This window comes from Mauremys reevesii, linkage group 6 (assembly GCF_016161935.1).
Source record: "Mauremys reevesii isolate NIE-2019 linkage group 6, ASM1616193v1, whole genome shotgun sequence".
NCBI lineage: Eukaryota > Metazoa > Chordata > Testudines > Geoemydidae > Mauremys > Mauremys reevesii.
Window position 1 is genome coordinate 52,294,291 of NC_052628.1, and position 23,968 is coordinate 52,318,258.

General features: G+C 42.3%; 1 long non-coding RNA gene across 1 annotated transcript; it reads right to left on the reverse strand.

Annotated features, from left to right (window-relative positions):
- Positions 1 to 2,140: 2,140 nt before the first annotated feature.
- Positions 2,141 to 15,141, reverse strand: LOC120408530. Its single transcript, XR_005600757.1, has 4 exons — positions 14,936 to 15,141; positions 7,800 to 7,910; positions 5,485 to 5,638; positions 2,141 to 3,603 (listed from the first exon to the last, which is right to left on the reverse strand). It is a non-coding gene; the product is annotated as an uncharacterized LOC120408530 (long non-coding RNA).
- Between the last annotated feature and the right edge of the window lie 8,827 nt (positions 15,142 to 23,968).

The window sequence follows — 23,968 nt, forward strand, 5'->3', positions numbered from 1 at the left end:
GAGGGAAGAAATGGCATGGAGAATAAAGAATGCCCTATCCCAAGATAATCAAAAAAGATGCTGCCATCATGCAGACAACATACAACTTGCTCTAGATAGACAGGAATGGAAAAATGGGTTGTCTCATTGTCAGAGACAGGGACATGGGTGGTCATACCTAGTGGTTGGAGCAGGAGTCGGGAGCCTGGATTCAGAGCCAAGGGTCAGAGCCAAAGTCAAGAATCAGAGCTGAAGTTCAGAGCTGGGTTACCTGGAGTGAGGCAGGGCAGGGCCAAGGCTGGGGATAACACAGGAGCAGGGCTGGTTCCAGGAGAGGAGCAGGGCTGGGTCTGAGGCAGGAACATGACTGGAACTAAACAGGAGCAGGACTGGGAACAATCAGGTGCAGGAGCATTTGCAGTCATTGGTGAATGATTTGAGCAGTCACTGCCCTGCCGCTGGTCTTAAGAACAAGTCTGCTGACCCTCCCTCAGACCACTGGGTGGTTTGACCAGCCAGTTGGGACCCAGCTGTGCTTGTTAAGGCTGCCTAGCAGGTAAGCAGGTGAACTGTGGGTCCTTATTTCTGACATCCATGTGCCATTAGGCAAAGAAGATTCTAAGGCCTTGTCTACAGTACAGTGTGTTGTTGACGCAAATTATGCTGATGCTCAAAAACAGGTATAATTACATCGCTTGTGCATGTTCACACAATGCTCCTTCTGTAGCAGAGCGCAATCCACAGTTGGTGCTCTAGCATTAACAGAGAGAGAAGTGCACTGTGGGTAGCTATTCCACTGTGCTACTCCCACCTTCTGCAGCTAGGAGTTGTGGGAAGGTGGAGTGGATCGCAGTGCATCATCAGTGTGTGCTCAACATCCCATGATGCAGTTTTTTCTGTCCCATCATTCCGTGGGCTTCCAACTGTGTCTTGCGGCATTTTTAACAGTCCCTATTTACTGTGCACCCATCATCTTTGTCTAAAAGGATGGATCCTGCACTGCTCTCACTGTTCTGGTCACTGTTATGAACACATCGCGGCTGGTCATGCACCCAATCTGAACAGGACTCAAAGATGCCTAACCTGCTGTGTGCCATGGAAAGAAACAACACCAGATTACTTCTGGCATTTATAGACCATCACTTTTGGACTTGCAAAACAAGGACTGAGTGGTGGAATTGCATCATTTATGTAGGTCTGGGATGACGAGCATTCGCTGCAGAACTTTCAGATGCAGAAAACCACCTTCCTGGAACTTTGTGCAGAGCTCACCCCAGCACTGCAGCACAAGGACACCTAAATGAGAGCTGCCCTATCAGTGGAGAAGCATGTGGCGATTGCTGGGTGGAAGCTGGCAATTCCAAACTGCTACCAGTCAGTCAGAAATCAGTATGGAGTCAGGAAGTCCCCCGTTGGAGTTGCGTTAATGTAATTGTGCAGGGCCATTAATCACATCCTGCTATGAAGGACCGTGACTCTTGGCCATGTGCATGAATTAGTGGATGGCTTTGCAGCAATGGGATTCCATAACTCCGGTGGGGCAATAGATGGCACGCATATCCCAATTTTGGCCCCAGGCCATCTTGTGACAGAGTACATCAATAGAACACGGTACTTCTCTATGGTATTGCAGGCACTTGTGGAGATCATGATGGGTGTTTCACTGATATCAGTGCAGGGTGGTCCGGGAAGGTGCATGACCCATGCATCTTTAGGAACACTGGCCTTTACAGAAAGCTGAAAGCAGGAACTTTCTTTCCAGACCAGAAAATTCCAGTGGGGAATGCTGAAATGCCCATAATGATCCTGTGGGACCCAGCATAGCCCTTACTCCCATGGCTCATGAAGCCTTACATGGGAAACCTGGATAGCAGCAAAGTATGCTTCAACAATAGGCTGAGCAGGTGCAGAATGACCATAGAATGTGCCTTTAGCAGATTAATAGCATGCTGGTGCTACCTTTATGGCAGGTCAGACCTAAATGAGGAAAATATTCCCCTGGTCATAGCAGCCTGCTTTGCTCTCCATATTTGTGAGGCTAAGGGTGAAAAGTTTCCCCCCAGGGTAGAGTGCAACAGCAGATCTCCTGGTGGCTGGTTTTGAGCAGCCAGATACTAAGACTATTAGAGGAACACAACAGAGGCTATTTGAATCAGGGAGGCTTTGAGGAGCTATTTTGACAATGAGCTCCCGTAATGTGTCTTAATATGCTGCACTCTACTATACTTTGTTAACTTGGTGCCTTGCATTAAAATTTTGATGATTCCTGACTGTGATTTGTACTCAGGAAATGATCAAATTACCACTGTGTATTAATTCCAGTAACCACCGTGTGTAGGAGACTAATAAAGATTGGTTATCTTCCAGAGAGAACGTTTTTATTAAATACCATTTAACACCACACACAAAAGGCTTGGTGGGAAGGGAGATAACAATGAAAGGTAGTGTAGACTGTTATAGCTGTGTGTAAGTCCAGCTATCATTCTGGAAGCTGTTCGAAGAGGTGGGGTGAACAGGGTACCAAGATGGGCCAGGAAGTTGCAAGGAATGTTTGGGGAGGGCATGGAAAGCAGTTTTGTTTCCGCTGCAGGGGAGGAAGGAGCATGCATGAATTCACCCTGCAGCAGTGATTAGGGACTTTAACATCTCCGTTTGCTCCTCTATAACTTTTATCTTCTACTCCTGGCCCATTAAAATTCACTTTGGCTCTTTTTTCTGTCCTGCCTGTCTATTTTATAATTTTATTTAAAAGTCTCCTTCCAGGCCCTGCATTCTTGTTTTTTGGCCTCTGAGGATTGGAGCACCTCTTGAAACATTTCCTCCTTTCTCCTTCTTGGTCGCTTCCTTATCTGGAGGAAGTGCTTCACCAGTGTTCAGGGGGTTTGCAGAGGTAGATTAAGGTTTCCCAAGGCTATGGGCCAGAGCAAGTGGGGGCCTCTTCCCCAACCCTTCCACCTGAGGTCCCATCCCTGTTCTGCCCCCTTCCACCTGTGGCTGCCTCACAACTCAACCTCTTTCTGCCCCTTCCCCTGGGACTACACCCTGTTCCACCCAGGGTCCCTCCCATTCCACCCATCCCACAACTCATTTGCTCCTTTATGCTCCCCACACTGTAGCCCCAAAACTGGAGAAGCTCTGTCCGTGCACCAGGGCCCTCAGGCTGCAGCGGGGTGTGAGAGCTCCTCCAGTCCCAGGGCCGAAGCTGGGGCTTCCCCTGGCACCCCCACGGTTCTGCCGGGGACCAGGGTCAAGGTGCCGGGGCTTCTCCCGCCTTCCCAGAACTTTTGCCAGAGAGCAGAGTTGGGCACGGGGGCTTCCCCTGCTGCCCTGAGGCTTCTGCTGGTGTTGGGGCCCTGGGAGCTTCCTCTGCCAGGTACGAGGGCTGCTGGAGGGCTTTCCCCACCTGGGGGCTTCTGCCAAGGATGGAGTTGGGGGTTCTTCTGGGGGGCTTCCCCCATCCCATAGCTTCAGTGGGAATGGAGTTGGGGGGTATGGGAGCTTCCCCTGCCTCACCCACCCACCATGCAGCAGAATCGGGAGGGGGCAGTTGGCCAGGGCCCCAGGGCACGGGCCCTGTTGGTTCAGTGATTAATCCACTACTGGGGCTTTCCCTGAAGACCACATCTGCAAAAGAACAAGAAATAGAAGTATGATTGTTAGTGTATGCACAGCATTGAAGCATAGTAAAATGCACCTCTTTTTAAATGAGAATCAGTTTCTCACTGCCCCTTGGCAAGCATACAGCTTGGCAAACCCCCTAAACACGGTGAGTTCAACCTGGGTTGCGGAAGGGGCACTCAAGATGGGGCAAAAGGCCTACGTGGCTTTTTAAGGGGATCACCGCAGGCAACTAGGGACAATATTGTAAATTCTGCCACCATTTTCCACAGATGAGGTCATTGAAGCTGATATCCCACTGCTGAGGATAAGCAAGGATGCAAGGGTGCATCTTCTGCATGCGTGCAGCTTCAGACCAGGTCTCTATGCTGCTCACCTGTGTGCTGCTTTGGTCCCTACACAGGTGATTTCCAATTGGCATGGGAAAGTTCAGCGGGGGAAGGAACAAAGCAGTTCTGCCAAGGTACCTTTGGCAAGGATTGGCGAGTACCTCCAGGAAGGCTTCCTAGAGAGCTCTGAAGGATTTCTGTGAAATCTCAGTGTGCATTAACACACTGTTCTGCCACACTGCTTAACTGCATAGGGGAATGTGAAGCAAACACAAACACAACTAGTCTTCTACATTTCTATCCCTTCACCCACTTCTAGAATATACAAAGTGAGACAGATCTACCTTGTATAACCGAGCAGCATCAACTCAAGAAGTTCACTTACCAGAGCTCTCCTGTCCTGCATCATGTGCACCAGAGATGGACCTTTGGGACTGCCTAGACCCTTCCAGAGTGGAAAAGAAATCCTGACTCACCGCACAACCAGACAACCCTGCCGTGTGCTCCACATCATGCTCCAACTCAAGCTCCTCATCCTTGCCTTTACCCTGGGGGTTGATTCCACTGTCCACTGTTTCCAGCCCTGCTGAAGTGTTCAGGGGGCTCTTGGCAGTGGAGGTGGGGTCACCACTGAGGATGGTGTCCAGCCCTTATAGAAATTGCAGGTCTTCAGTGCAAGAGCAACAGTTTGACTCATTTGCCTTCTAGTACGCCTGCCTCAGCTCACTTATCTTCACACAGCACTGATGCACATCCCGTTCATAGCCCTTATCCGACATGCCATGAGAAATCTGACCATAGGTATTGAAGTTCCTATAGCTGGAGCAGAGCTGAGACTGCACAGCCTCCTCTCTCCACAGTGCCAGCCGTGGGCAGCACATGAACCACCAGCTGGGGGAGGCTAGCCTCCAGTCCTGCCCCTTCTGCCCAAGGCCCTGCCCCTTCCAATTGTGCCCCTCCCCCCTCACCAGACCCCAGAGCCCCCTCCCCCACCAAATACACCAGCTCCTGCCCCAGGCTAGCTCCCCCCACCCCAGATCAGGAACAATAAGAGGGTGGGTGGCTCACAGCCTCAATCCCCTCCCAGCCCCAGAGCACCAGTGTTGGGTATGGACTGTTGTATTGTTCTCTGGTTCATTACACACGGTTTATTGTGTGGGTATCAGACCCAATGATCAGTGATTTTAAGGAAACTGTGGCTATCCAAGATGGAGTCTGAAAACTGTGTGTGGCACCTTGAAAACATCTTGGGACTCCATCTTGTGACCTTCTGTACACTGTCAGCCTGGTCTGGATAAAACTGGACTAGACAGGTTTTTCCCACCACTGAGCAATCCCCAAGGTTCCAGCACCTCAGACTGTTTTCTGCCTTATTACAGATTGTACTATGATTTCCCTCCATAGATTCTATAAAAGAACTATGATCGCAGGCTGATGGGGCAGTCCATCATAGCAACTGTGTGTGTGGTTTTGGGTCTTTGTGGCACTTGTGCATCAGCGAAGAACACCATTCATTCCCGGAATGAAAAGAAAAGAAGACGACACATTACCATCTTACCTGTCCTGCACCTGGAGAACGTCACCATTCAGAGGGTCCCTGGTCCACTTCTTCTGTCCTGACATCCATTGAGGGACTCTCCAGTGTTCCTCCTCCAAGGGTTTCAATTACCTACAGAGTAGAGGTCTTGGGCTTCACTGCCGCCATTGAAGCGCTGGGAATTGGGTGAGAAAGCAATTATGGTTTCTAAGTTGAGGGTTGTATTTCTTGAATGCCAGGGTGGGTTTAGTTTCATTCTTGGGGTTGAGCTTCATGCTCACAGGGAAGAGCTGCTGCGTCACTGGGTTTGTTTGTTATATAGCTATTAGTAATTTACATTTACCCCTTCCCTATCTGTATAATTCTATCCCCTAATACATTTACCTGTTTGTTTTAAATCTTATCTCTTGTCAGTTATATATATTGTGCACCACACAAGGGGAGAGGGGAGGAGATCTGTACCACTCCACCGGTGACAGATATGGCAGAGGACAAATCTGCTCTTTTGAGAAAAAGGGGCTTGTTTCTGTTCCAATACCTACACCACTTTACACATTCAAAGTTATCTTGGCTCCCCTTTGAGATAACACTCGGAGGGAGGGCAGTGCAGCCCCAGCCCCAGCCAGCACTGGAGGCACACGCAGAGCGGAAAGAAGGAGAGGGAGGTTTGAGGGCAGATCATGGGCAATGCAAATATTTGCAATAAAAAATAATAATATAAAGTGAGCACTGTACACTTTGTATTCTGTGTTGTCATAGAAATCAATATATTTGAAAATGTAGAAACATTCACAAATATTTAATAAATGTCAATTGGTATTCTATTGTTTAACAGTGCAATTAATCGCAATTAATATTTTTAATCACAGTTAATTTTTTTTTAGTTAACTGTGATTAATCAACAGCCCTAATATATATATATGCATGTGCAATCAGGAAATTGCCATTGTAAAATCTATAAAATAGGTACAGTATAATAATCTTTACAGTACCTATTTCACATGGGTTTTGTGAGACATAATTAATGTTGTAAAGTGCATTGAGATTGCTGTATTGATTTGTATAGTGTTTTTGTCAAATATTCGTTTTGCATGTGAAACAGGTCTTTGTGCATACACATCAGCCCTTGCACTCATAAATAACCATTTATATGAGCGTATTTTGAAAGAGCAACTTTTGACATATTTCCTCATTAAAGTCTGAGGACAAGTTTTGTCTGGATAAATTTCCAAAACCAAAAGCTTTTGTTGCTGAACACATCTAGGTTCAACTGTGCTCTGCTTACTCTCATTGGTAACATTCATTTTATAGACTCTAAAAATATGGATCATTTCCTTTGCTTTACGTGTTTTTCCCCCCCTCTCGGGGTCTGATCCTGCAAACTTTACTCACGTGATTAATGTTTATTCAGGCAAGTGATCCCATTGAAGAATCACCAGATAAAGACAACTTCTATTTTTAAGACTGTTGTTCTTTCCTGCATGTCCATCTAGGCTCATTAAAAAATTATTTCCTTTGGATCCCAAGTGACAATCCCTTTTAACTTTTCTCATTCTCTGATTTTTTTTTCTTTTCTAAGCTTCAGCCTTTTAATCCTATTAATCAGATGTTGCACATGTTATCAGTTCTTTTTTTGTTGACCTATTTCCTACATTATTTTTAATACTAATTCATTTACTATATACAATTTTTTTAAGTCAGTGAAACGTATAGCTCAGGGATTACATTAACAATTAATTTCTGGATGGCCATCTGATGCACTCAGACTATATCAGGAATTTAAATCCAGAAAAAAATGAACAGGAGATTTTTGACAAAAGTGGAGAGACCTTTTTTACCTTCTAGATCAAACCACGCAAGAACAGTGAAAGGAAACTGTCTCCAAATTGAACTTCATGCATTCTAGTCAAAAGCCTGGCAAGCTGTTAAGAGACTGAGAGGAGATTCTAGTCTAGACAAGAGGGAATATCCCTGTAAACTCTATTGCATCTCAGCTGGTAGCCAACGGCAGTGCTCCTAATGGAGAAAGTTTTCAGCCATGCAATTAAAAGTGATGTTTGCTTAGAGATTCAGGCTCTGAGTGTGATCAAGAGTTCGATCTGTTTATACATCAATTGCAGCCTAACAAGGCTCCTAATCTATGTAACATCCATAACAAACTTGTCTCTCTCTTTGGGCCAATGATCAAAAGTTGCTGCTTCGATTTCTGAATTTCTGTACCCAGGACTGTAGCATCCCAAAAGTCCAGTGCAGAGCAAAGACCATAGCTGTTCCCAAGCCACAGAAACCACTGATAGACCAAAGAGCTACAGACTGATTTCTCTGCTGTATTTTACCTGTAAGATGATACAGAGAGTAATTCTGATCCAGATTAATGAGTAGTCAGTCCTCAGATGCCTTTCATTCAGGCTGGATTCAGGAAAGGATGATGCACCAAAGATCAGGTACTTAAAAGAAAAGTAAAGAAACCCAAGTAAAGTCTTAGCAATTAAGAATTAATTGTCATTTATATTGATGCTGGAGCCATTCACCCCAGTAAAATCAGGAAGCGTAGAATACTAGTTAGGGCTGGTGAAAGGGTCAGTATAATAAAAAAATATATAATCCTGTAATCGTGGTGAACACATTTTAGACTGATCTACGGGGTCAGTATAGTTACAGTGAATAATTCTATGGTCATAGAGGTCTGGCACCAGGAAGGAAGCAGAAGGCCTCAGAAGTCAGGCTCTCATAGAGTTTTTGTTTTGAGTGTTCAAGAGATCACAACTACAAAAGGAGAGGGTGATCACAAGAACAGTTTTGTTTGTTTATTTTCTGCTCCTGGAGCAATCTTTGGAGGACCCCCAAGGAGGGTGGAACCTAATTGAAAGGGAGGCAGGTTCTGGGGTCAGAAGGAGAAGGCCTCGGGAGTCAGGCTCTATCCCATAGACTAAGTATAGTACCTCATTGCTAAAACCACTAGAGTCCTGACCCCGTGATGGGTTGGGATTGGTGGGCCACTAGAGTCCTAGTCCCAGTGACTGGCTAAGATTGGTGGTATAAGAGGCAGTGAGCAATCATCCAAGTAAACGGGCGATTAGAATTTGTAAGAAAATTTAAGAAGGGTCTGGCAGCCATGCAGGTTTGAAAGGCAAGTGAAACTTGTCACTCAGATGTGACCAAGATTGTAATTATACTCAGGTTAAATCATTACTTGGCCAGTAAGATTTTGGAAGAGTGTGAGGAGCTCGGAAACCCTGACAGCCCACGGACAGCAGTTCCTGGAACTACGATAGGAAGTGACCTGGGATGGTGAGCGAGTGGTATCTTCCACCTGAGTGAGGTTGGAATGGAAGAAATTGGCAAGTGTGTCCACTGATGGAAGCCCTAATCTGACAGGCAAAAATGTTGGATTGTTGAAAAGAATACAAGATCAAGTGACAGAAACAAACCCAGAGCAGAAAATAATTTTTCTACATTGCATTATTCACCAAGAAGTCCTCTGCAAAAGTGTTCTGAAATTAAGCAATGTCATGGGTACAGTTGCAAAACTGGTCAACTTTATTAGAGCAAGAGCATTAAACCACAGGCAATTTGTCTCGCTGCTGGAGGAGTCTGAGTCAGAGCTCAGGGATGTTCAGTACCATACAAATGTTAAATGGCTTAGATGGGGAAATTTCTGAAAAAAAGTGTAGGATCTGAGAGCAGAGATTGATTTTTTTTTATTTTTAAATGAAAGGAAAAGATGTGGATTTCCCTCAATTGAACAATGTGAACTGGCTCTCTGATTTCACATTTGCCATTGATGTTACGGGTCACATGAACTAACTGAAATTGAGACTGACATGCTCATGACATGTATTCATTCCCTTATCAAGTCCGTCTTGACAAAGTTGCTGCTTCCACCCCCCCCATCAGATTGGAAATAAGCAGTTCACACACTTCCCCACTTTGCAACAGATTATAATATCTGACCAGAACCCATAAAGATACATGTCGTTACTGCTCGCTGTGCATGCTGAATTTTCTCACCGCTTTGAGGATTTTAGAATGATAGAAAATGATATGGCTTTGATCTCCTCTCCCTTCACATGTGATGTGAACAATGTTCCAAGTGACCTCCAACTTGAGTTTATTCACTTGCAGTGTGATGCATTGCTTGCAGAGCAATTCACATCAGCACCACTTCCGAGGTTTTACGCATCTCTCAATGAGCAGAACTTTCCAAAGATCAAGGCTTATGCCCAAAAGATGTTTGTACTGTTCGGATCAACTTACATCTGAGAGCAGATATTTTCTGTGATGAAATTCAATAAATCAAAGAACAGATCTTTGATCAATGATGACTACCTTGCAGCAGTGCTCCACATTGCAACAACAGAAATGACACCTGACTTCACCTCCCTTGTTAATGCCCATCGGAGACTTTCTTCTTCACACTGAGTTTCATTTGGTCTTTTACACTTAATTTTAATAATGAATGTAATTTGTAAGTAGAAGTTTAGCATTAGTGTTATTACAAATTTTACGAGTGTTCAGAAAATGGTTTGCAATATAAATTGCCTTCTAAGATAATCTTTGGATAACCATGTATTCAGTTAATTGTTATTAAGTTTAATTACTTTGTTATGTAAAGAACATAATGAGGTCTTTCTACAACAGATGGTAAGGTAATTTCATTAATAAGAAATGTGCGGCCTGTGATGACTTACCAAAATTCATGGAATGGCCCCCCTGCAAAAATGATTGCCTATCCCTGGATTAGGGGGAGCCAAATATTTGTTTACCTTAGATCTAACAGGGGTATTAGCGGATACCCCTGACACGAAACTTCCAGGTGAAGACTGCCTTTCCTACTCCATATGGCCTCTTCCAGTTCATAACAGTGCCTTTCAGACTACATGGGGCAGCTGTTACCTTCCAGCGACTGATAAACTGAGTACTGCAGCCTCACAACCGATACACAACAGCACACATAGATGACATTGTGATCTATAGCTGCAGCAGGGAGGACCACCTTCGACACCTAACCAGCATTTTCAAGGTCCTTCAGGATGCAGGTCTCCTAGCCAACCCTGCAAAATGCCATCTCAGACAGGCCTACCTTGGGTGTATAGTGGAAGGGGGCAAGGTACACCCTCTGATTGACAAGCTGCGAGCTCTAACTGATACCCCAAGGCTGACAACAAAAAGGCAAGTGTGCCAACTCCTGGGGTTGGCCAGATACTATCGGAGCTTCATGCCTCACATCCCAATAATAGTGGCCCCCCTCTCTGACCTGACCAAAAATTCTCAACCTGGACAAGTGTGGTGGTCCAGTAAGTGTAAGGAGGCATTCCAGACCCTGAAGAAATGGCTAGCTCAGGAACCAGTTCTCATACATCCAGATTTCTCAAAGGACTTCATACTGCAAATGGATGCCTCTGAAGTGGAATTAGGGGCTGTCTTATCACAGGAAATCAATGGGGAAGAACACCCCATCTTATATCTGAGTCATAAGCTGTTCTCTAGAGAAACATATTACTTCACGATCAAGAAGGAGGTTGTCATGAATATAGGGAGAACAGTAGCAACCTTTATGTATGCTTGGCAGCTGTACTGGATTGACTTATCTATAAAGGGATAAGCAATTCAAATAACCTAGTTGGCACCTGACCAGAAGGACCAATAAGGAAAGAAGATACTTAAAACTTGGGGGAAGAATTTGTTTTGTTGTTCTGTGGGTTGTTCCCTCTCTGGACAGAGAGAGAAGCCAAGCAGGTACCTGAAACATATACCTAGAATAGTATCAGAGGGGTAGCCGTGTTAGTCTGGATCTGTAAGAGCAGCAAAGAATCCTGTGGCACCTTATAGACTAAGACATTTTGGAACATGAGCTTTCGTGGGTGAATACCCACTTCATTGGACGTAGACATGCATCCGATGAAGTGGGTATTCACCCACGAAAGCTCATGCTCCAAAACGTCTGTTAGTCTATAAGGTGCCACAGGATTCTTTGCTGCTTATACCTAGAATAATACATTTAAAACCACAGAAACTGTGAGTAGGGCAAGGAAATGTGTTATGTTATCTTTCGTTTTGGCTTGTGAATTTTCCTGTGCTAAAAAGGTAGTTTCATTCCTGTTTTGTAATTGTGAAGCTGAGCCCAGAGGGGAATCTTCTGTGTTTTAGATATTTTTTTTTATTACCCTGTAAAAGTTACCTTCCATCCTGATTTTGCAGGTGTGATTCTTTTACTTTTTTCTTTATAAATAAAGTTCTTCTTTTAAGAACCTGATTGATTTCAGTGTCCTGAAGACAAGGAGTCTGCTCTGTGCTCACATTGCTAAGGCAACTGGTTGGTATTTTAGTCTCAAGCCTTCCCAGGAAAGGGGGTGAAGGCGCTTGGGGGATATACTGGGGGGGATAGGGATTCCAAGTGACTGTTCCCTGTATTTTTGCGAAAATCGCTTGGTGGTGGCAGCAATATACCATCGAAGGACAAGGAAAGGAATTTGTGCCTTGGAGAAGTTTTAACCTAAGCTGGTAGAATATAAGCTTAGGGGGTCTTTCATGCAGGTCCCCACATCTGTACCCCAGAGTTCAGAGTGCAGGGGAAACCCTAACAGAGGCCTTGGAGGTAAAATGGGCTATTAACACCCTGCACTACTATCTACTCGGCAGCACCTTCACATAGATTACTGACCATGCACCCCTCCAGTGGCTGCACAGCAGGAAGGACAACAACCAAGGACACCCCCCTCTCACTCCCATCATATGATTTCCACATCTTTCATCAACCTTCTAAGGCTCATGCCAGTGTGGACATCTTCTCCAGGCTAGGAGGAGAGGAGAGAGGGACCAACCACCCACCTCTTAAGGGTGGGGTTGTGTTACGAGGTGTGCATACCCCGCACTGGAGAAGGAAGGGTTAACCTCACACTGTGGGCAGCAGAAGTCCCACCCCTCAGACTGTGCTGGGCATGCTCCAACTGCTGCCTTAGTATAAAAGGGAGCAGCCCGGCTCATTCTGGGCTGACTGCTAGAGAGGAAGGACCTTTGGCTGAAGCTCCAGCTAAAGAGCTGCCACAGCCCTTGTCTTCAAGAGCCAGAGACCCTGCAAGCCATATTGGAGGCCTGGAGCCCAAGGAGCCATGGAGGACCATCCATGATGAGGAGCTCAGAGATCCTGACACCCCATGGACAGCAGCTCTTGGAACTACAGTAGGAAGTGACCCAGGGAGGGTGAGCGAGTGGTATCTCCCACCTAAGAGAGGTCAGCGTGTTTTGGTAGGATTCCATGCTGACCCAGTGATGGACCACTCATCACTGTTAGGTCCCTGGGTTAGGGCCCGGAGGAGCCGGGCAGTCCCAGGCTTCTCTACCCAGGCCATCATTTCCCCCAGTGGTGCCCCCACCTTTCCCTGCCATATTGACTCTAGCCATTAGGCTGTGCTGCCCTGTGTCCAAGGGCAGCAACTGAAGTTTTGTTGTGAGGGGAGGTTTCAGCTTGATGCTGAGAACTCCACATAACAGGAAGAAGGTGTGAGGACTGGGGTGCAGAGTGAAAAGCTGCAGCACATTTGTGATAAGCAACGGCTTAAAGAGTTAGAAAAACCAGATTGCTGTTTTAGGGGAAAATGTATGACCACACAGGAAGTAGTAGATCTGGTTCTGAGGTCACAGAACCAGCAGACTATAACTGACCATGAGTATGACCAGTAAAAAGAGGCTTGCTTACAGAATGGCAGGCTATGCAGGTAATTAAAAGCACAGCTCAGGAAAGCAGTGCTGTGGTGAGTATCAAAGTTGAACTCACAGGAGCAAAAGAAGAGAACAAGATCAGCCCTGGTACAAGTTCAGAAACCTTTTCGGGATTCCCCTTTGAAAGTAATATGAATAGCTGGAAAAGAAAGGTGAAATCTTTCTTTCCAGGAGGGGATTCTGATTTTGTAAGAAGTTTTCCTAAGGAGGAATAATGGGTAGAATAAAAACCCAGAGTCAGGTGTGACTTGGGAATTAATGCATAAACAGAAAGGTACCATGGTATGTAATGTATTACAATCTGAAGAAGCATTAGTTTCACAATTTGGTATAACAATAAAAACAGCAGTAATGTTTAATAATTCAGACACTGCTTTAAAACAGTATAGAAACGGGTGAAGGTAAAATACAGAAAGGATGGCCGCCCCCAAGGAAAAAACCTAAAGTAGTATCAGTGGCGACCTTTTCCAATAATGGTCTAAAAGGACAAGGAAATCAGCAAAGCAGGCAAAATAAAGGAGAAAATAAAAATAGAAAGTTTGTCTCTTATAAAGAAGGGAAAGTTTGTGATTCTGGAAAAGTTTGGCTTTGGAAAAAAAGTTATTGCAGTATGAGCCTATACATCAAATTGATGGGTTGCCTACTGGCAAATTGCTTCAGAAATTAGCTAACCATGAAAGGAGCATATCTATGACTCGGCCATGCTCCAGAGAGCAAGTGTAGGGAGGTCAAGCACTTCCTATCTCCCTGATGTCATCAAATGATCATGCTGATCTAATGGCACTTTTAAAACCAGATGATTGGGGAAGACCCACTGGATATGTAGAATTTAATAGGGGAGCATCCAGATAAGATATGTTAATAGATACTGGTGCCACATTTTTAGTTAGTACAAAGAATAGGAATTAATTTGGATCCTCAGTGGCAATAAAAATTAAGAACTTTATGAAGTAAAAATAAAGTGTTAAGTTCCTCTCCAATATGTTTTGATTAAAAATAAAAAACAGAATAATTAGATCTGATAAATTTCAATAATAATTATAGAAAAAGAGAGATGTCAAAATGGTTTCATTCATCACAACTGAAAAGATGGAAGAAGGAACTAAAATAGTAATAAATATATTTCTCTTATCGAAGGGACAGAAAAAGGATAAAATAAAAAAAGCAGAGAGAAGAGAATGAGATATGGGATGAGGAGAGGTGGTATTCATATCCAGATTGGACAAAGCAAGATTTAGATGAATTTTTGGAAAGTCTAATTATAGTGGAACCAATTAATCAGAGTTTGAGGGTAGACCAATCATCCCGAACGATAGCACAAGTTACCAATTGGAGGGGCAACCACCTCAAGTAATAAATCCTTTATGGAGAGATCATAACGGAAGACTGATTGCAAAATTCAGCATAGATAACAGAAAAATCCAACACCTGTGCTATCTAGACACAGGATCTACATACTCAGTGTTAAATATACATAATTCAGCAGACTTCCTCTCATATTTCTCCCCAGAAATAGTCACAGTACAAGGGGTATTAGAAATATCAAGTGAAATTCTGCAAACATTACCACTAATAGTTAAGATGGGAAATGAGACAGTATATGGTATATGTTCTGGAATCATGAACCTAGGGGAGAACAGAGTCAGAATAATGGGAATGGATATTCTGACAGCACAGCAATGCTCAATAGACTTAGAAAGAAATGTTTTCTAAGTAAGATAAAGTATGCAAATGTATTGTGGCAAAGTACCTGCTTCTCCTCAGCAGGCTCAGTCCTTTTTAGCCTTGGAGAACCAGGCTTGGGCAAAGCAAAATCCTTCCAGGTCACACGGGGTCTGTCTGATCCCTCCCTCAGTCAGTTCCTTGTGCTGGGTTTCTCCCCTTCTGGGGACAGAGTGCAGCCTTCCTTGCTGGAAGGGTTCAGAGCCTTGCTACACCTAACTTGCTGGCAGCTTCTCTCACTCCCCCCCGCTTCCATGCCAGGGAGGGTTTTAAAAGGTCTCCAGCAGTTGGGGCCAGCTGAACCTAGTTAGTTCCCTGGTAACTCCTTTTCCAACTGAACCTTATTTCCCCATGGCTATCTCTCGTCAGTGGATAGGGAGAGGCCTTTTAACCCCCCCTGAGACTAATTACTACCCCTCTCTTTGTAGCAATTTGTCCTGGGTTTGCCACAGTATATATAAGTAAATAGTACATTTTCTTTTCCTAGAGAAAGAAAAGGGAAGAATAGAATAGATAAATGAGATGGCATGGCAGCATATTTTGGGGAAGTGCCAGATATGAATGAAGAGGAAATGGGAAATATGATGAATAATGAAGAGATGAAAGACTTACTAGATCTAGATATGCCAGTAGATGAACTTATAAGACCAGCTGAAGTAGAAATAACAGATAACGAAGAGAGTGGAATAGAGGAGGAGTCTGAAGAGGAAGAAACTTCTCCATTAATTGTATCCCAGATATATTTAGATTGACAGCCCATTGGTTCCAATCTGAATTATTGAAGCAGAAATTGAAACACTCTGCTATATGGATACTGGATTGTTTCTTTCATTAATCAATACAGCAATAAATGTAGATATTATATCATATATGTCAGGAGACATGTATATGCTTATAGGAGAACAGATACACATTCCTTCAAGTATTCCTCTATCCATCAACATAGGTGTTAAACGGATAGATAATGTAAGATTTGGTTTGGCAAACATGAGAATTGGCCGTAGAGGACTTATTGAAACAGATGTCATAAAAAGGCTGAATTGAATGATTGATATAACTGCAAAAGTACTATGGAATACAGGGGAACAGAACAATACAAGTAAAAAAAGAATAACTAAGTATGTAGTAAATAAAGTTTAATCAAGTAGTAAATAAGTGTTAAGTTTAGTAATAAATAATAACTATAAGCATAGAATAAGTTTAGTGGCAATAATAATTATAGAAATAAGTTAAGATAACATAGCAAACAAGAGAAATAATAAATCAGGATTAGGAATAAAATAACTAATAGTAGAATTATATAAGTTAAACATGAGAATAATAATAATAATACTTTTTGTTTTAAATAAATAGGGAAAAGGGGAAAGTAGCAAGTAAAAAAGGCAGAAAAGAAAAGAAAGGAAGTAAGAAAGAGCATGGCCAGAAATTGGTTCAAAAATATACCAGGAATTGATAAGTAGGAAATGCTAGACTTAATGAACATGATGGAGGAAGAGTTGGAAAATATGTTTGAGGCTATGGAAGGAAGCAGTGAGGAGGATAGTGGAATAGAGGAAGAATCAGAAGAAGCAATAACCCAAATGATAATCACACAGTTATTTTAGATCAAAATAGAAGGCTGTTAGTTCCAATTATTTTAACACGCCCAAAATAGGAGTAGGAATGTTGTGTTATATTGATATGGGCTCATTCCTGTCAATTTTCATAGAATCATAGAATATCAGAGTTGGAAGGAACCTCAGGTGTTATCTAGTCCAACCCCCTGCTCAAAGGAGGACCAACTAAATCATCTCAGCCAGGGCTTCATCAAGCCTGACCTTAAAAACCTCTAAGGAAGGAGATTCCACCACCTCCCTAGGTAACCCATTCCAGAACAGTCTAGATCCATCCTCTTTGGAACATCCTTTCAGGTAGTTGAAAGCAGCTATCAAATCCCCCCTCATTCTTCTCTTCTGCAGACTAAACAATCCCAGTTCCCTTAGCCTCTCCTCATAAGTCATGTGCTCCAGAGCCCTAATCATTTTTGCTTCCCTCAGCTGGACTCTTTCCAATTTTTCCACATCCTTCTTGTAGTGTGTGGCCCATAACTGGACACAGTACTCCAGATGAGGCCTCACCAATGTCAAATAAAGGGGAATGATCACATCCCTCGATATGCTGACAATGCCCCTACTTATACAGCCCAAAATGATGTTAGCCTTCTTGTACACAATTTTAAGCATCAATATGGAATTTGATTTAATGCCAATTGCTTCACAAGAGTTTTTTGTGTTAAATGGAGTAGAAGGACAATTTCTTATTCCATTAAGTGTGCCAATATCAATTAGCATAGGCCAAAGACAAGTAAACACTAGATTTGGCCCTGTGCAACAAGGAGCAGCAGCATATGGAATTATAGGGAGTGATATAATGTCAACAACCGGGTGCTTTGGAGAACAACTTAATGTGATCATTATAGGATTCCATCAATCTAATAATAGTTAATGTTTAAGAAGAAATATTTTTATAATAATTGTTAATATTAGGGAAATATTAGAGTAGGTTTAGCTAAGGAAATATTTATAGTTAGTATTAGGAAAAATGTAGATATAATGTAACTGTTAAAATAATAGATAATATATTGTTAATAGCATCATAAATAAGGTAATTGTTAAAATAAGTATATAAAATTAGAAATATGTTAAATAATAAAATAATATAAAAAAGGAATTTTAAAAAAAAGTTTTTATATTGTTAAAATAAGACTTTGAATGTGTGTTTATAAAAGAAAAAGGGTCTTTTGTTATTTCTATTTTCAGATAAAGGAAAGCCAGATGGTAGAAGATGTGGTTCTATTCATCTTGGCTCTTCTGGGTATTTGTGTCCACAGAATTCTGCTATAGTGGTGCAAATTTGGATAAAACACCAACAATACAATGGGCCAAGTCCTATTCCAATAATGAAGCTGTTGTCAATAATGTTGAAGAATGTATCTTTACAATTCCAAAAATAGAGAATAAACCAAGGGAAGTAAAGGTAGTAATGGGACCTGTCTGAATTATAGACTTCATTGCACAAAATCATATGGGTAGAGCACTTAGTACTGATGATGTCCATAAATATAATCTTTTATCTGATGCTCAAGGAAAAGGAAATTTGATGTGGCAAAGATCTGGTGAAAAATCACCTCAACCCTCAGAATGTACATGGAAATCTCAGTAAGGGATGGGCACAATGCTTGGTAGAATAGTCAGGGTTGGACTATAGCAGTGTGCATTAATGGAAGGATTAAAAATAATTGTGTGCTCATCTAATCTTTTAATAAGTTCAGGGAGAAGAGTAAATCATCAGCCCCAACACTTCTCCTGGATATAGAAACAATGATACAATGGATTAGACCCACTACAATGACTACTGCCAACAGTATTCAAGGGTGTGCTTTTACAATTCAAAACAATAATAAATGTAGAGCAATAACAGTCATAATGGGGGGCCCCCTAAAAGCTATAGAGCAAAATCAGAAAGAGAAAACTTACTACCTATTATGATGCTCATAAATGCTCTATTACATATGCTTCTCAAGGGTGAGGACATTTAATGACCCATCCTGATTACCATACTTCACCAAAACCCTCAAAATGTAATTGGGATGCTACTGGCAATGCAGGAAAAATATACAGAAAAATATTAAGAGCTGGGCAATGGCAATGTGTAGTGATACATGGACCTACAATAATTGCACGTTCATATAGCCTTACAATATACCCAAACTGGAATTCTTCATGTGCTATTGTAGCATGGTTTGTTCCTAAATGCAGTATAAAAAGTACAAGAACAATACTTACGCACTGGTATAATCAAACAGAAACAAATTAATTATTTATTAATCAAACAAACTAAATTTCAAATAGTTGATCCTTGAGGAGGGACTAATAGAATAGATATTCAATGTAAATTATGAGCTGATATTATATATAGAAGTCAATTAAAACTAGAAGTGCCCAGGTATGCACATACAATAAAAAATAACGAGTTTAAGGAAGGAAGTGAACAATTTACTTCTCCCAATAGAGTTAAAAATCCAAAATGGTGGCCACACATTTTCTATTAGAAAACATCAAAGATAGAGGACATAGACTAAATTGACCAATAGCAGATAAGAAACAGGGGTGAAATAGAGGTCAAACAGGGATGACTCAACTCACTCCAAAACACCTGAAGGGAGGGGTCAGGAGGAGGAGCAGCTCCAGTAACAGACAAAGCTGATTGGTTGAACAGTTGCCATCCATGCAGGTAGAATCCATGCTAATTACTGAACTTGAGACAGCAACCAATGAGAGAAGGCCAGAAACTGAATATAAGGAGACAGCCAGTAGGCTGGGGGTGGGGGTGTGTGAGTGTGAGGGAAAGGAGACAATACCAGCAGAAGAAGATAGCAGAACAAGAAGATAACAGAGAAGAAAAGAGCAGCAGGGTAGCAGCCAGCAACAGCAGCAGCAGCTATAAGCAGCAGAAAGGCTCATTTTGACAGAAGGACCATTAAGATGATTCAGAGGGATTCAAGAAGACAGAGTGTAAGTCCAATTTTATGTTCATTTTTTAAGGACTATTCGAGTGTGCCTGCAAATAAAGCTGGATACCTGCTTCTGAGTGAGAGCCACCCCATCCCATTCTGTGATCATTCGATCACCGCTCACAGAATGGTAATGTTAAATTGTAACATCTTTTCAATGTATACCCTTGTAATGCTTTCTTGTACATCTGTATAGAAGCTCTGTCTGTTATCAGCACTGTATTAGGACTTCTTATACCTATGTGTACAGGTTCTCTATGTACCGTAGGTATTACATTGTAACCGCTATATAGTCTGTATATTCTATGTATTCTATTTTACTGTGCCACTTTATTGTATGTCTTAATGAAAGACAATTGCATTCTATGATGTCTTATAGAGTATAATGTATTCTTCTTGTTTAATTGAATGTATTGTAACTGATTATTTCTTTTAAATAAATAATACTTTGTTATCGAAGAATTGCTGCTTGTATGTCAATCCTTTGAGCAGAGGGCTGTATCAGAGGGTTAGCAGGATTGGTCTGCTCAGGAGAGTCCTCTGCAGGTCAGAGACAAACCACGTGGTAATACCCTAGCAATTCCTCTAGAGCGGGCCACCACTTTACTACCCATTTGGTCAGAATAAATTAACAATCAATTTATGGTTATAGGCAAGCCAGTATTGGGGTGCCTGGAGTCCAAATTGTGGGGTAACAGTACCTCCCTATGTTTGTTTTAAACCTGCTGTCTATTAACTTCTTTGGGTGATTCCTGGTTCTTGTGTTATGTGAAGGGGTAAATATTACTTCCTTATTCACTTTCTCCACATCATTCATAATTTTATAGACCTCTATTGTATCCCACACCCCTTATGTGTCTCTTTTCTAAGATCAACAGTCCGAGTCTTTTTAATCTTACCTCCTATGGAAGTTGTTCCATACCCCTAATCAGTTTTGTCGGCCATCAATGTATTTTTTCCAATTTTAATATATCTTTTTTGAGATGGGGTGACAAGAACTGCATACAGAATTCCAGGTGTGAGCGTACCTTAGATTTATATAGTGGCATTATGATATTTTTTGTTGTTATCTATCTTTCCTAATGGTTCCTAATATTCTGTTAACTTTTTTGACTGCTGCTGTACATTGAGCAGATGTTTTCAGAGAACTATCCATGATGACTGCAACATCTTTCTTGAATGGTAACAGCTAATTTAGATCCCATCTTTTTGTATGTATAGTTACGATTACGTTTTCCAATGTGTATTAGTTTGTAATTGTTAACATTGCATTTCATCTGCCATTTTGTTGCCCAGTCATCAAATTTTGTGAGATCACTTTGTAATTCTTCACAATTATCTTTGAGCTTAACTAGCTTGAGTAATTTTATATCATCTGCAAACTTTGCCACCTCACTGTTTAGGTTTATCCCCTTTTCCAGATCATTTATGAGTATGTTGAATAGCACTGGTCCTAATAGAGATCCTTGGGAGACCCCACTATTTACCTTTCTGCATTGTGAAAATTCACAATTTATTCCTACCTTTTGTTCCCTATCTTTTAATCAATTACTGATCCATGAAAAAAAATCTACCCTCTTATCTCATGACTGGTTAATTTTCTTAAAACTCTTTGGTCTGGGACAGTGTCAAAGGCTTTCTGAAAGTCCAAGTACACTATATCTACTGTATCACCCTTGTCCACATGCTTATTGACACTCTCAAAGAATTCTAATAGGTGAGGCATGCTTTCCCTTTATAAAAGCCATGTCGACTCTTTCCCAACATATCATGTTCATCTATGTGCCTGTAATTTTGTTCTTAACTATAATTTCAACCAATTTGCCTGGTACTGAGGTTAGGCTTACTGGCCTGTAATTGCCAGGATCAACTCTTGACCCTTTTTTTTTTTTTAAATGGCGTTAAATTAGCTATTTTTCAGTCCTCTGGTACAAAGTCTGATTTAAGCAATAGGTTACACACTGCAGTTAGTAGTTCTGCAATTTGATATTAGAGTTCCTTTAGAACTCTTGGGTGAATGCCATCTGGAACTAGGGTGACCAGATAGCTGATAAAGTATCCTCTCATCTTTACTAGGATATAGAGTATTCCCTTTAATAACTCCTCCTCTAAGGGATGTCTCTGTCTGAACTGTGTGCTCCTCCACACCTGTTGTCTTTCTCCCAGTCCTTAGTTTAAAAATTCCTCTGTTGGGCTGACTTCCAAGCTGTTGCAAGTTATTTCTTGTAGGCAAATGGTGCAGTTCATGCAAGAATGACTGGTAACTGAAATTTCACCCTGCAAGTCAGGGAGAAAATCAATTGCTTTAAATATCTCAGCAATAGTTGACCATCTACACTATTATGGTCGCCACTTTTACAAATTATGATAAATCTTGTGCAAAGTAGGCCTTGTGAGGTATCACTGGAAAAGTCATAATCTGTTGACTGTTACTGTTCTGTTGAAATGTATGTATCATTGTATAAGAAGTTATGAGATTTTGCTGTGTTTGTTACTGAAAGGTGAGTTTGGGAAATGCCCACAGACTGGCCTTGCAGTAGCAACTAAAGGGTGACCAATACCCAGCCAGGTTTTAAGCGACCATCACCGGCCATTCACCAGCAGGGGAGTTGTAAACAAGAGAGTAACAATTCATATGAAAGACAGTTGCTCAAGCAGGTACGCCCTGGGGCTGCCTAATCCCCATGACAAAACAAGGATCTTTCCAGCAGCTGGAGGAGAGTATAAAATAAGGGACAATGACATCACCTTTCCTCCCCCACCTAAACTGAAGACCACAAGAATATTTGGAAGATAAAGGAACATTTGAGATGGGGGGGTTACAGAGGTTGGTGCATATTCGTACCATTTGATGGTATGCCAAACTAATTAATGAGTTTACTCTGATCAAGGGGTTCTTGATCAATGTAAGATGCACATTTCTGGGGTGCAAACTCGGGCTGGGAAAATTGTGGGGGTGTCCCTATACACAGTTCATGAGTGGCTGTGAGAGCTTTCATGTACTTTGCTGGGTGTGCCTCTGGATGCTGATGGCTGAGTGAACAGAACCTGGAGGAGTTTGCTGTTCACTAGCATAGCAGTGCAGGAAAGAGCCTGGGCAGGAGAGTGAAGGGGGCACAGTAATTCCATAATCCAGGTTGTATCTCGGGGCATGTCACAAACAGCTTTCCACAAGGGTCCATTTTTGATCCCCTTTTGTTCAACATATACATGTCCAAACTTCCTGAAATGCAGGCTAAGAAGTATGTGTATGCTGATGACATTTGTACTGCAGATACTATAAATTATTTCCATATTGAAGGGATTTCCGTATTGAAGGAAATCTCAGCCAAGACATGGAGACTAATTCTTAGTGAAATCAAAACAGTGGCAGCCACTTTCCCTCTAAACACTCTCAGTCCATGTGGAAGGATGGTTACTGCCATTCCGACCAGTTGTCATGTACTTGGGAGTAAAACTCAATCATAGTCTGACATAGCAGCCTGACCTGGAATACTTGGAAATGATGATCTTTTCCTGTACTGCCTTGATATGAAAACTATCGAAACCTTCAAGGGATCTGACACTTTGGTCCTTTGTACATCTATACTGGCCCTAGTATTTGCTCCAGGTTTGAGAGCACAATTGCCACTCTCGTCGACATGGAGCTGAATTTGGACACTCATATTAGTAGGGAGTGCTTGGTTTGTACACTAACCTCCAGTCTGTGTTTGCTAACGCACACAGTTCCACCAGTTCTTCGAGATGCGATTACTGTTAAATCTTCCTGGACAGCTGTGACAGATTATACCAACCTGTCATATCTCTGGTTGATTGATGCCCCATTTTCAGACAGGAAACAACACACAGTACCAATTTGAAGGTCTGCTCTTATTCATCAGAAGTATCCCAGAGCAGATTAAGGTGTGACACCACGGTCAATCTCTTGACACCCTTTTGCCACAGCAGCTCATGCACTCCTAGATAAGAGCAGTACTGTGCCTTTACCATGCACGGATGATCAGTGACACCAGGAAACTGAAAACTACATTATTGTAGAGTGGAAGCACTGGTGGGAAAGAGAGTCTAACACACTAAGGGTACGTCTACACTACCCGCCAGATTGGCGGGTAGTGATCGATCTATCGGGGATCAATTTATCGTGTGTAGTATAGACACGATAAATCGATTCCCAATTGCTCTCTCATCAACTGCTGAACTCCAGCTTGGCGAGAGGCGGAAGCAAAGTCGACGGTGGAGGCGTGACGCGCTGCAATGATGTGAAGTAAGTAAATTTAATTTGATCTAAGATACGTCAACTTCAGCTACGCTATTCTCATAGCTGAAGTTGCGTATCTTAGATCGATTTCCCCCCCCCGCCCCTCCCTGCCCCCAGTGTAGACCAGGCCTAAGACCAGGCTCAACAGGATACTATCTGGCTCATCCAGAGCTGCTGCAACTGTGCACTGGATGGGCCTGATTTCCTCTCCACACTGTGACTGTGAGGCAGCATTGCAGACAATAACTCAT